This window comes from Mus pahari, chromosome 10 (genome assembly GCF_900095145.1).
Source record: "Mus pahari chromosome 10, PAHARI_EIJ_v1.1, whole genome shotgun sequence".
NCBI lineage: Eukaryota > Metazoa > Chordata > Mammalia > Rodentia > Muridae > Mus > Mus pahari.
The window spans coordinates 2,329,305-2,340,884 of record NC_034599.1 but is presented as its reverse complement, the minus strand read 5'-3'; positions in this window follow the sequence as shown (position 1 = coordinate 2,340,884).

Genomic DNA, 11,580 nt, shown 5'->3' with positions numbered 1-11,580 from the left:
TTTATCAGGTTTAGGAGGTCTCTGGTGGAATTTTTGGGATCACTTATATATACTATCATATCATCTGTAAATAGTGATATTTTGACTTCTTCCTTTCCAATTTGTATCCCCTTGATCTCCTTTTGTTGTCTAATTGCTCTGGCAAGGACTTCAAGCACAATGTTGAATAGGTAGGGAGAAAGTGGGGAGCCTTGTCTACTCCCTGATTTCAATGACTGCTTCTATTTTCCTTAGGGGAAATGGGACTGTTAATAAGTTAATATGATCCTGATTTAGCTTTGGTACCTGTTATCTGTCTAGGAAGTTTTCCATTACATTCAGGTTTTCCAGTTGTGTTGAGTATAGCCTGTGGTAGTAGGATCTGATGATGTTTTGGATTTCCTCAGGTTCTGATTTTATGCCTCCTTTTTCATTTCTGAATTTGTTTTTTAGAATACTGTCCCCGTGCCCTCTAGTGAGTCTGGCTAAGGGTTTATCTATCTTGTTGATTTTCTCAAAGAACAACTCCTGGTTTGGTTGATTCATTGAATAGTTCTTTTTCTTTCTACTTGGTTGATTTCTGCCCTAAGTTTGATTATTTCCTGCTGTCCACTCCTTTGGGGTGAATTTGCTTCCTTTCGTTCTAGATCTTGTAGCTGTGCTGTCAGGCTGCTAGTGTATGCTCTCTCTAATTTCTTTTTGGAGGTACTCAGTGCTTTGAGTTTTCGTCTTAGGACTGCTTTCATTATGTCCCATAAGTTTGGGTATGTTGTGGCTTCATTTTCATTAACTCTAAAATGTCTTTATTTCTTTATTTCTTCCTTGACCAAGTTATCACTAAGTAGAGTGTTGTTCAGTTTCCATGTGAATGCTGGCTTTATATTATTTATGCTGTTATTGAAGATCAGTCTTAGTCTGTGGTATCTGATAGCATGTGTGGAATAGTTTCAATATTTTTGTATTTCTTGAAGTCTGTTTTGTGACTGATTATATGTTCAATTTTGGAAGAGGTTCCATGAGGTGTTGAGAAAAAAGGTATATCCTAATTTTTTTTTTTTTTTGGATAAAATGTTCTGTAGATATCTGTTAAACCCATTTGTTTCATAACTTCTGTTAGTGTCCATGTGTCTCTGTTTAGTTTCTGTTTCCAGGATCTGTCCATTGGTGAGAGTGGGATGTTGAAGTCTCCCACTATTATTATTTGAGGTGCTATGTGTGCTTTGAGCTTTACTAAAGTTTCTTTAATGAATGTGGATGTGCTTGCATTTAGAGAAAGATATTTACAATTGAGAGTTCATCTTCGTATATTTTACCTTCGATAAGCACGAAGTGCCCCTCCTTGTCTTTTTTGATAACTATGGGTTAGACGTCAATTTTATTTGGTATTAGAATGGCTTCTCCAGCTTTTTTATTTGGACCATTTGCTTGGAAAATTGTTTTCCAGCCTTTTACTCTGAGGTAGTGTCTCTCTTTGACCCTGAGGTAGGTTTCCTGTAAACAGCAAAATGTTGGGTCCTGTTTGTGTAGCCAGTCTATTAGTCTATGTCTTTTTATTGGAGAATTGAGTCCATTAATGTTAAGAGCAATTAAAGAAAAGTAATTGTTGCTTCCTGTTATTTTTGTTGTTAAAGTTGGGATTCTGTTCTTGTGGTTATCTTCTTTTATGTTTTTTGAAGGATTACTTTCTTGCTTTTTCTGGGGTGTAGTTTCCATCTTTGTGTTGGTGTTTTTCCCTTTATTATCTTTTGAAGGGTTGTATTCATGGCAAGATATTGTGTGAATTTGGTTTTGTCATAGAATACTTTGGTTTCTCCATCTATGGTAATTGAGAGTTTTGCTGGGTATAGTATCCTTGGCTGGCATTTGTGTTCTCTTAGTGTCTGTATAACATCTGCCCAGGATCTTCTGGATTTCATAGTCTCTGGTGAGAAGTCTGGAGTAATTCTAATAGGGCTGCCTTTATATGTTACTTGACATTTTCCCCTTACACATTTAATATTCTGTCTTTATTGAGTGCATTTGTTGTTATTATTATGTGTCAGGAGGAACTTCTTTTCTGGTCCAGTTTATTTGGAATTCTGTAGGCTTCTTGTAAGTTCATGGGAATATCTTTTTTTAGGTTTGGGAAGTTTTCTTCTATAATTTTCTTGAAGATATTTGCTAGCCCTTTAAGTTGAAATTCTTCTTTCTCATCTACTTCTATTACCCGTAGGTTTGGTCTTCTCATTGTGTCCCAGATTTTCTGGATGTTCTGAGTTAGGATCTTTTTTGCATTTTGTATTTTCTTTGATAGTTGTGTCCATGTTTTCTATGGAATCTTCTTCACCTGAGATTCTCCCTTTCATCTCTTGTATTCTCTTGCTTATGCTCGCATCTATGTTTCCTGATTTTTTTCCTAGAGTTTCTATCCCCAGAGTTGTCTCCCTTTGGGATTTTTTGTTTTGTTTTATTTTTGTTTCTACTTACCTTTTTAGACCTTGGATGGCTTTGTTCAGTTCCATCACCTGTTTGGTTGTGTTTTCCTGTAATTCTTTAAGGGATTTTTGTGTTTCCTCCTTAAGGACTTCTACCTGTTTAGCAGTGTTTTCCTATAATTCTTTAAGAGCTTCTACCTGTTTTGCAGTGTTCTCCTGTATTTCTTTAAGTCAGTTATTAATGCCCTTCTTAAAATCTTCTACCACCACCATGAGATATGATTTTAAATGCGAGTCTTGCTTTTCGGGTGTGTTGGGGTATCCAGGTCTCGCCGTGGTGGGTGTACTGGGTTCTGGTGATGCACAGTGCTCTTGGTTTCTGTTAGGATTCTTCCATTTTCCTTTTGCCATCTGTTAATCTCTGGTGTTAATGTTCTAGTTGTCTCTGGCTGGATCTTGTTCCTCCTGTGATTCTCTTAGCCTCTGTCAGCACTTCTGGGAGTTCAACTCTCTCTTGAGTCCCAGTGGTAAGAGTACTCTCTGCAGGCAAGCTCTCCTCTTGAAGGGAGGGTGCACAGGGGTCTGGGTCTCAGCTCCTCCTCCTGGCTGTGGATGAAGGCCTGAAGGGACCCTGTTCAAGAAGCTCTGTTGCTTCTGTCATCCATGTGCTCTCCGGTGATCACGAGGTCCTGGGTGTGCTAGGGGTATTGCAGTGTGGAGAGTCCTCTGGGCCCTTGAAGCCCTTGTCTGGGTTCACATGAAAGATGGCGGACGTGTCCCCAAGTGGAAAGAATCCCAGCCTTTTGTTGGGTGGGGTTGCTTTGTCCCTGTTTTTGCTGGCACATGACCCTCCTCAATTCTTTGGAGCTGATGTTGCATTCTACTCACCATGATCCCTAGGTCCTGGGTGTGCTAGGCATCCTGTGGTGTGGAGAGTCCTCTGCCTCCCCTTTCTTTTCTTCCTTCCTTCCTTTCTTCCTTCCTTCCTTTCTTTCTTTCTTTCTTTCTTTCTTTCTTTCTTTCTTTCTTTCTTTTTTCTTTTCTTTTTCTTTTTTTTTGGTTTTTCAAGACAGGGTTTCCCTGTGTAACCCTGGCTGTCCTGAAACTCACTCTGTAGTCCAGGTAGGCCTCGAACTCAGAAATTTGCCTACTTCTGCCTCCCAAGTGCTGGGATTAAAAGCACATGCACCTCTTATAAATAAATGTAATAAAATATATTTTCAAACCTTAATTGAGTAGGAAAGGTAAGGAGTCAAAAAGAATCACCAAATGTATTGTCTGTATTTTCAAAAACATTACCCAAACCTAGACTGTAGAGATATGGTCTTCATGGTTAATATTTTTCCTATTTTTAAAAAGTTTCTTCCATAAACACTGAGTTTCATTCTCAATACTCTGATACAGATGCTCTGATCTGAAGAGCAGCATAAAGTAGAACTTGTACACTGACACTATACACAGGTGCAGAGTTTGAATCCAAGTTTATTTTGTTTTTGACTTTCAGCCAATGTTTAATCATTTATGATCAGCATAAGAATTACTTAGTTTTTTATGATGAAAATAACTCTATTAAGTAAAATAATAATCAACTTGTGAATGGAACACAACAAGAACACATACCAATTACATGAGAATGATTTTGATGTCTAGATTTTCCTCCTTCCTTAACCAAAAAAATTCCAAAGATATTCCAAGTAGCATATGAGCTCAATATATAGACCAAGGATGAACTTAACAATCTGATCCTCCTTCCTCCATCTCCCAAGTTCTGGGATCCAATGTGTAATGGGTAGTTTTAATGTTAAGGTCCTTGTTCCTGAATTGGTTCTTTATCTGTCAGTAAAGAAATGCATGGAATAATCACTGGACAGAAGGTACAGAGAGGACTTTGGGTTCCCTGGAGGAAATGGAGACACACAGGAGAACAGAATTTATCCTGCTTTGGAGTGAGGAGAACTAGGCAACCATGTGAGATCACAAAATGGAGTGGCTACAGAGGCTGCTCTTATGGGTGGGTGGTCAGAGGAATTTAGCAACTTAAGTTTAGAGTAGGTAGAAGAGATTGAGATAAGAAATTGATAAGGACATAATTTTCTAGGCAGGAGACAGTAGTACCCAACAGTTGTACCAAGAAAGCAAGTTGAAATTGAACAACCATGTTTTTGTGCCTTTTATCTACAGATTCAAGGAAGTTTGGAGGGGCTGGTAATGCTGCTACCTCCTGGAGCAAAGGTGGGTGGAATGTAAAATTACATGCAAAACAACTGTGTCAAGTTTATGCAATCCTGGGAATTATAACTAGAACCTTGTGATTTTGAAGTCATACACTGCCAACAGCCACATCTCTAGGCCCTGAAATCTTCAAACCTGGTCTGTCTCATAAACTGGAGCACCAAACAGAAATTAACCCGGGGAGAAATAGAAAAAAAGAGAGAGGACAGAGAAGGAGATTTTGCCAAGATATATATATTAAGACTGCTTGACTCTTGATATTCATAAATATTCCTCATCTTAGTTATGAAAGTGATATTTCTCCAAGGAATAGTGATGTGAGTGAGAACTTTAAAAATATGTATTGGAGTGACCTTTCTGCTTCTAAAGAACACTAGGGAAAAAATCCATTTGTCACAGCACCACAATACAACTATCTCTCTTTCGAACAGAAAAACACAGTTTTTCAAGATCTTTCAAAATATTTCAAAGAAATACAAAGGCTTAAGGTATAAAATATTTTCTTATAAAACTCACTACCTCAACAAAAGGCTGGTGTTATATATACTTTAAAATGCTGATTAATATAAATGAATATATTCAATTTACCCAAATCAATACTTTGTTTCATATTATTTACATGCAAAAATTAATTGGAAAGGAAATCTCCAAGTCTTAAATCTCAAAGTATTTATTTTATGTGTAATTAATATTATTAGAAGCCTGATTTAAAAAATACAGAATCCCAAAAGGATCTTACCTTAGTAACGGCAGCATATACAATGCTTCTACATTGCCTTATGATAGCTTGTTTTAGAGTACTCGTCACAGAATATTGTCAAGGAATTTTAGTGTGTCTATTGTGTATAATGAGTGAACATTGAACCTCTTCAGGCAAGATGCATTGCTTTGTTGTGTTTTTTATAGTCATGCATTAAAGATGCATAGATATTTTGGAGGTTCGAGAAACCAAGATATTGAAGAAGTGTTGAACAATTTTCTTGTAAGAATAAGAGTAAATTTCTTAATGGGAAATTCTGGATCTATCTAAGATTGAATCATGAGAATTCAGTTTACTCTCCTATTGGATACAATAAAAAGAGATAAAATTGAACAATTCACTGATTAGAGTGTCAGACAGTGAGGCAATGAACCCCAAGATGTGAGAAAAAGGATAGAATAAATCTGGAAAGAAGATGAAGCAAGGTCCCAAGACCCTAGGGGCAGAGAGGAAGCTTGCAAGTGTCTGGTGGATTCCTTGGTTTGAAGTTAAACAGGGAAATGGTAAGAGAGAAGCATTACAGAGTGAACTCCGATCTGCTCAGGGTTCCCTTGGCTATTTTGATTCCTGCAGGATTGTGAAGGAATTACTGAGTAATAGCTACATTATAGGGAAAAAAATTTAACCACATTTTCAGTAGTGAAAGTGTGAAATCTCACTGAAAATCATAAGCCAGCAAGCAGAGTAAACAGAGTTCTTACCTTTAGATGATGAATAAATTAACCCTACATTATGTTAGGCCAGGATATGAATGACATTATACCAAACAACTCCTCCTTATCTCATTTACAACTGATGAGACTACTTAGAGTATCTGCTGTGCCAGTTGCCAATGGCTGACAGCTGGGCTCCCTAGTGTTCACACATCTGTGGTATTTCCTCCTCTTGAGTAGGCAAATTCTGATCAATCTCAGATAGCCATAAAAGAGTTCTTTTAACACTGCTGATATTCTGGAAGCCTCTTCTATTCAAACCCAGATGAGAGTGCAGCCAGGCAGCACCTCCAATGCATACTGTGTACTGCCCACAACAGCTGAAATCTATCTGCATCTTGCTGCACAGAAGATGGTAAACACTTTTTGTTTTTATTTACCAATTTTGTGATACTTTGCTGCACCAAATATAAAATTAGTATGTTTGAGCTGAGTGTGATGATAGATGCTTGTAATTCCAATACTTGATTTACCAAGGTTGGAGAATAACTGACATTGTAATCATCTTAAGTCATATTGAGAGTGCTACCAAGCAAGGGTTACATGGAAAGGACCAACATCCATGGCTACATAGAAAGACCATATCACAAACAAACAAAAAAACAGCAACAACAAGCCAGGTTCATAAACACTAACCGAAAAACAACCAATCATCTAACCAAGCAAAGAAACACAGAAAGCAAAAGCAAGATAAATGTAATGCATCTGCGATCTGAAATTTACTTTCACATGCAAATAAGCAAGGAAGAAAACGATCAAAACTGTGGAACAAAAGAGGAAACAATATTAATAAGTAAAGATTGTGGTTATATTGTGTATGGTAAGGAAGCCCCAGGAGACTGATAGATGTAAATGCTATACAAGCAACCCAACTAACCACATAGATATGAAAACTGCAAGCACTTAGTTGTAATTAAGAGTCGATTGTAAATAGCAGAAGAAAAGTTCAAAGAACTTTAAGAAATAACAGTAGAAATTAGAGAAAAGCAAGCATACAGACTGGGGGAAAGCTGTAAATAAAGTAAGTAGCATGTGGACTGAGGAACCTTCATTATGCTAGCAAACCTCTATTGAATTGTTTTCTAGCAATGGAGGTCGGAGTAGATTACTGTCCGGCTGCTGTTCCTGTAGGTATTAGGGGACTTTCTAGATATTAACTGGCAAGTCATCTCTGCATGTGACTCTTAATTACTTGAATTTATTCAAAATTATTAGCCCGTGGCAGTGTAAATATAATGTGGAGACAGGCAGGGTGGGTGGCTCTATTTCTGAGTCACTATTCAGCTTCCAAGCTCAAGATATCATTTAGGCATTTTATTGTTGTCTATCATTCCTTGTTCTTTCCTAAAATATCTTTGGAAACACCTCTTTTCTATTTTCAGCCCATTTGACAGTGTTTGAGTCACATTCTCAACTTCATTGGGCATCCATAGCTGGCTGTACCTCAGCTTAGAGACAGGATCAGAAAAGCACATGGTCTAAGTTTAGATTCATGCAGTCTTTACTGAAAAGTTTTGTCTTACTGGGTCCACGCAGCTGCTTGCTCACTAGATACAAAGGTGATGGACTTCAAGTGAATAACTGCCTCAGCTGTCTCACAAAAAGAAAGTGAGATGCCATCTAAGAAGAGAATTTTGGGAGAGGAGAGAGGACAGAAAGACAGAAAAGAGAGCCAGAGAAGTCATTAAAGCTCTGCTGGGTCCTGGTATCATATAAGAAAACTTATATAAGGTCCTGCCTAAATTTAGGTCCACATCTTGGATGTGTAAACCTAAATGCTCATATATATATATTTTATTTTTATCCAAATTACATTAACTGAAGAGAACCAATGTTTCCCCTTAGTCCACATTGGCTGCTACAACAAATCACCAGAAACCAGACAATATAAAAATGAAAATAGCTAATGGCAAACATGAACCAGAACTATAATCAAACTGAGAGGTAAGCATTTATTGTTAGACTTATAGATTATTTCTGTCTCCAGTCTTCACCATAAATACATATTTTATATAGAGATAATGCAGAATGCAGAAACACAAAACTGGCCAAAGTGCTAAGGATAATTCTATCATCTCTCTCTTTGGATTCTCAAGGCAATCACATAAGAGGAAGTTGAAAGAATATCAAAGCCAGAGTATAGTGAGTGGTGCAGCAAAATGAACGATCAAACAAACAGATAAAAACAAATAATAGAAAAAAAAACAAACTCAAAAATGTCTTATGTACATGACAGCAATTTCACTGATGAACTCACCATGGCTCTGGTTATCAAAATATACCTGTACAACATAGGACATAACACATTTCATCATCAGTGGAGAAGTGGTTTCTGAAGTTGTACTTATCTATAAGTACATACTCAAAAAAGAAAACACACAGGTCTTGGCTTATCAAGAAAGAAAGATACAAGCAAATGAGGGGGTTGGGATGGCAGATGAATGAATTTTTTTAAAAAGACTAAATTCATTATACAAATGTGTGGAACAATAAAACAGTTGTTTTTTTTTTTAAATCCCAGAAAATGTTTATCAAAAATTCTGGAAGCTGAGAAGCACACACCAAGAAATTACCTGACTCTGCAAGGTGAGCCCTGCTTTCTTAAAAATGGGTCCTTCCTGCTGCATCTTTTCAAAAAAGGAGCAAGGCCCCCTATGTCCTCTTCTTGCAAGGAAAGAGATTCCAGGGCAGGTATAAGGTCCCACAACCTACTCATCTCCATAATTCGCACTTCCTTACACCGTATGCACTAACTAGTCTCTGCATATATATTGAAGAGAACACAAACTCTTTGACTATATATATTCTTCAGTCTCTTATATCTTGCTGTTAGTTGGTGCTGTGTATAGCTGGATTCATAAAGGGTTGAAAATGAACAGGTCCATAATGCAGAAAGGCCAGTACTTCTCTCCAGTTGTGAGCCAACAGCAAATTATTGCTTTTCAATTCAAGATGATTCATATAATATTATATAGGACTTTTGGATAATGAGCAGGTATTGTCTAATTACTACATCTCTAAACAATCCCACAGCACAGTCTACACTCTTTTTCATTCATTTTATTTTATTGGATATTTAATTTATTTGCATTTCAAATGTTATCTTCTTTCCCAGTTTCCTTTATGGAGACACTCAGTTCTATCCTCCGTCCCCCTTTTTCTTTGAGGGTGCTCACCCAACCACCCACTACTGAATCCCAGCCATGGCACTCCCCTACACTGGGACATTGAGCCTTCACAGGACATAAGGCTTCTCCTCCCATTGATGCCCAACAAGGCCATCCTCTGCTACATATGGAGCTGGAGTAGTGATTACCTCTATGTGCACTCTTTTGTTGGTGGTTTAGTTTCTGGGATCTCTGGGAGGGTCTGGTTGATTGATGCTGTAGTTCATTCTATAGAGCTGCAAACCCCTTCCTCTCCTTCACTCCTTTCTTTAACTCCTCCATTGGGGACTCTATCTCAGTCCAATGGTTGACTGTGAGCATCCACCTCTGTATTTGTCAGGCTCTGACAGAGCCACTCAGGAGACTCTATATCAGGCTCCTGTCAGCAAGCACTCCTTGGCATCCACAAAAGTGTCTGGGTTTGGTGGTCTGTATATGGCATGGATCCCCAGGTGGGATCCATGGGGCCAGTCTCTAGATGGCCTTTCCTTAAGTCTCTGCTCCACACTTTGTCTCCATATTTTCCCCCTTGACTATTTTGTTACCCCTTCTAAGAAGGACTGAAGCATCCACACTTTGGTCTTCCTTCTTCTTGAGCTTCATGTGGTCTGTGAATTTTATCTTGGGTGTTCTGAGCTTTAAAAAGACAGCATTTTCAATAATTGGTGCTGGCTCACCTGAAGGTCAGCATGTAGAAGACTGCAAATAGATCCATTTTTATCTCCTGTTCAAAGCTCAAGTCCATGTGGTAGGTCAAGGAAAAAAACAAAAAAAAAAAACAAAAAAAAAAAAACAAACAACAAACAAACAAACAAACAAACAAAAAACAGATACACTGAAACTAATAGAAAAGAAAGTGAGAAAGAACACAGGGGAACTTTTCCTGAACAGAACACCAGTGGCTGATGTTCTAAGATCAAGAACTGACAAATGGGACCTCGTAAAATTTCAAAGCTTCTGTAAGGCAAAGAACACCGTCAATAGAAGAAAATGGCAGCCAACGGTTTGGGAAAAGATCTTTATCAAACCTATATCCTATAGAAGGCTCATATTCAATGTATACAAAGAACTCAAGGAGTTAGACTCTTGAGAACCAAATAACCCCATTAAAAAATTGGTACAGAACTAAACAATGAATTCTCAATTGAGGAATACAGAATGGCTGAGAAGCACCTAAAGAAATGTTCAATATCCTTATCATCAGGGAAATGCAAATCAAAATAACCCTGAGATTCCACCTCACAGTAGTCAGAATGGCTAAGATCAAAAATTCAGGTAACAGCAGATGCTGTTGAGGATGTAGAGAAAGAGGAACACTCCTCCATTGTTGGGATTGCAAGCTGGTACAACCACTGTGGAATTCAGTCTGGTGGTTCCTTAGAAAACTGGACAAAGTATTAACTGAGGACCCAGCTATACCATGCCTAGGTATATACCCAAAAAGTGTACCAACATATAACAAGGACACATACTCCACTCTCCTAATAGCAGCTTTGTTTATAATAGTCAGAATCTGGAAAGAACCCANATGTCCTTCAACAGAGGAATGGATATAGAAAATGTAGTACATTTACACAATAGACTACTAATCAGCTATTAAAAGTAATTAATTCATGTAATTCTTAGGCAAATGGATGTAACTGGAAAATATCATCCTGAGTGTGGTAACTCAGTCACAAAATAACATACATGATATGCACTAATTGATAAGTGGATATAAGCCTAAAAACACAGTCTACTTTTAAGCTTAATTTTTTGTGTACACAAACAGCTTTGCTTGTGGGTTCTGCTTATTCACCTAAACACTTAGACAAAAAAAAAACAGATTTTCCTAAATTTCACTCTTTCAAACCTGACCTGTAATTGTGATTCTAATATCTCTCATAGATATTTTATTATAATGAGACCAATGATTCAGGGACTGTTAGATAATATATTTATATTTTTTTCTATTTACCTGCTAGTTTCATTTATCATTATACTTTACAACCTGGATGCATTCATGATGATCAATTTCTGATCTTTTATTAGAAAATGTAGAAAAAAGAAACCAACATTGCAATGTTCGATGCTTAAACTGTAGTGAAGAAATAGGACAGTGAATTCTTATAGGCTAATATTTTCATTTGTTATAATTCCAATATAATAATTTCATAGCCCCATCATCAGCCACCAAACCTAGATACTAATGCTCATGCCAGCAAGATACTGCTGAAGGGACCCTGATATTGCGGCCTTTTGTGAGGCTATGCCAGTGCCTGGTAAACACTGAAATGGATGCTCACAGCCAGCTACTGGATGGAACACAGGGTCCC